The sequence below is a fragment of the Pan paniscus genome, chromosome 11, assembly GCF_029289425.2.
Source record: "Pan paniscus chromosome 11, NHGRI_mPanPan1-v2.0_pri, whole genome shotgun sequence".
NCBI classification, from domain to species: domain Eukaryota; kingdom Metazoa; phylum Chordata; class Mammalia; order Primates; family Hominidae; genus Pan; species Pan paniscus.
Genome location: NC_073260.2, coordinates 45,108,167 through 45,111,273, shown reverse-complemented (window position 1 = coordinate 45,111,273; position 3,107 = coordinate 45,108,167). Strand labels below are relative to the sequence as shown.

At 43.3% G+C, this 3,107-nt stretch overlaps 1 pseudogene; it reads right to left on the bottom strand.

Moving 5' to 3' along the window:
• Positions 1–595: 595 nt before the first annotated feature.
• Positions 596–2,782, bottom strand: LOC100982438 (proline-rich nuclear receptor coactivator 2-like; annotated as a pseudogene).
• Between the last annotated feature and the right edge of the window lie 325 nt (positions 2,783–3,107).

Below are 3,107 nucleotides of genomic sequence, written 5' to 3'. Positions count from 1 at the left end.
ATTGTGCCACTGCACTCCAATCCAGCCTGGGTGACAGAGCGAGACTCCATCTAAAAAAAAAAATAGAGATGGGGTTTCACTATGTTGGCAAGGCTGGTCTCGAACTCCTGACCTCAAGTGATCTGCCTGCCTCGGCCTCCCAAAGTGCTGGGATTAGAGGTGTGAGCCACTGTGCCTGGCAACAGGCTTTAGTTTAAGATAAAGTTCTGTTTTTTGTTTGTGTTTTTGAGACGGAGTCTGGCTCTGTTGCCCATGCTAGAGTGTAGTGGCGTGATCTCGGCTCTCTGCAACCTCTGCCTCCTGGGTTCAAGCAATTCTCCTGCCTCAGCCTCCCGAGTAGCTGGGACTATAGGCATGTGCTACCATGTCTGGCTAATTTTTGTATTTTTAGTAGAGACAGGCTTTCACCGTGTTAGCCAGGATGGTCTTGATCTCCTGACCTCGTGATCTGCCCGCCTCAGCCTCCCAAAGTGCTGGGATTACATACAGGCGTGAGCCACCGCACCCGGCCAGAATAAAGTGATTTAAAAAACAAAAAAATTATTTTGGACCTTTAAAATTAGACCATACTATAAAAAAAAAGTCCACACTCTTTTATGTTCAGCAAATTCATACTAAAATATTCCGTTTTTGTAGGATAAAGGCCAAGAAAACTTTACATATGCTACAAGTTTATTACATGTATTTACATGGCTCTTTCTTCCCTAGTTACTTAAAACTTTCACATTATACAACTCTCCAAAGCAAGCTTCCTCTCCCCAAGGCAAGCTTTGCAGAAATGATGAGGTCGTATTACTATCAGAATAGCTTAGGCAGTGCCATAATATAAAAATGTTTTGTTTTGTTTTTGAGATGGAGTCTCGCTCTGTTGCCTGGGCTGGAGTGCAGTAGCGAGATCTTGGCTCACTGCAATCTCTGCCTCCTGGGTTCAAGCGATTCTCCTCCCTCAGCCTCCTGAGTAAGCTGGGATTACAGGCATGTGCCACTGTGCCTGGCTAATTTTTGTATTTTTAGTAGAGATGGGGTTTCATCATGTTGGTCAGGCTGGTCTTGAACTCCTGACCTTGGATCCGCCTGCCTCGGCCTCCCAAAGTGCTGGGATTACAGGTGTGAGCCACCGTGCCCAGCCATAAAAATGTATTTTGAAAGCTATTGAGTGACCGTTAAATGATGTTTTATTTTTTTTTAAATGGTTTTGGGCTGGGCGCGGTGGCTCACGCCTGTAATCCCAGCATTTTGGGAGGCCGAGGAGGGCGGATCATGAGGTCAGGAGATCAAAACCATCCTGGCTAACACGGTGAAACCCCGTCTCTACTAAAAATACAAAAAATTAGCCGGGCATGGTGGTGGGCGCCTGTAGTCCCAGCTACTCAGGAGGCTGAGGCAGAATGGCATGAACCCGGGAGGCAGAGCTTGCAGAGAGCAGAGAGCGTGCCCCTGCACTCCAGCCTGGGCGACAGAGGGAGACTCCATCTCAAAAAAAAAAAAAAAAAAGGTTTTGGTGTATTTGTTGGCAGACACCTATCCATTGCATTTAGAGAAAGGGACATTGGGGTATACTCTGCCTCGTTCTAATAAACCCCAAGTGCCCTTTCCAGTTTCACCACTGTACAATTTACTAAAATGCAACTATTAGGAAAACTTCACATTTTCTTTTGGCAGTGCATCAGGTTGTTGGCATATTACTGGTTTGAGTGCTTCTAGTATACTGAACTTTCAGAAGTTTACCTACTTCTTAATCCTGTGTCTTAGCTAGATGTTTACAATCTGATTCACTTTCAGCAATCTATTATCCATGAATAATAATCTTATATTACTATTTTCCCCCAACATTCAATAGAAAAAGTTGATGCCCTTGCTAGTCCCCAAATCTAAACTTGAATGGTTTCACTTAAAAGTTACTCATTTGAGGCTGGGTGTAGTGGTGCATGCCTGTGATCTCAGCACTCTGGGAGGCCAAGGCAGGCGGATCACTTGAGGTCAGGAGTTTGAGACCAGTCTGGCCAACATGGTGAAACCCCGTCTCTACAAAAAATATAAAAATTAGCTGGGCGTAGTGGTGCACGCCTTTAATCCCAGTGACTCAGGAGGCTGAGGCAGGAGAATCACCTGAAACCAGGAGGCAGAGGTCGCGGTGAGCCAAGATTGCACCACTGCACTTCTGCCTGGGTGACAGAGCAAGACTCTGTCTCAAAAAAAAAAAAAAAAAAAAAAAAAAAACTCATTTGAGAACCCTTAATAGTTAGTACAATTTTTAATTTAGTTACTTTAAGTTGCACTGATGCTATCATTACATCACAGTGCACCCAACACATAAAACAAATGAGATGAAGTCAATTTTATTTTTTATACTAATTAACAGTTCTACACTAATACATTAATCCCTTGGTGTATTTGTTTTAGACCAGTTGACAACTATCTGTAAACATAGCTAAATGTAAACATTAGTACTTTATCTTATTTTGTACCTGTACTTTAAGTAAGGTTTTAAGTTAAAATGTCATTATTGCCTTATCGGAAGAATTAAAGGAAACAGCTTGGTGGTTTGGGAAGAACACTTGGTGATGGAGGTTCACTACATTTGGCCCTGGCAAAGTTCTGATTAGCTTGAGATTTAAAAAGTAAGCTGGGACCTGAAAAGTTCAGAGTTCCAATTTTGATTTTTTGGAACATTTTTGTTCTTTCCCCCGTCTTGCATGGCCTGCCCTGCAGCTGCTGATGAGTTATATCCCTGTCTTCTTTCTTTTTTCTTATGAAGAATCTTCATTGGGGGATTCTGACTCTTGGTCTATTAAGCTGTTGTTGATTCTACTAACATTTCTAGGTTGAGGGGCTGGAATGTTACACCTCTCTCTACCACTTGTCTTCAGTTTCTTTATCACTTGTCCTCTTTCTTAGTGTCAAGTTCAGGACAATAGGTGTTGCTTTCTGACAGATCCTTTCCTTTGTCTCAATACAGAAGTTTTCATGGGCTGAGCTGCTGAGTTCAGCCTGGGAACTGAGGCCAACATCGGAGTCTCCTCGGCACACAAGTTTGAAAGAAGTCCTAGTGACTTCAAGCTCAGAACCATGGACGGCAGGGCTCCCTCTGGATGTGGAATTCTCCG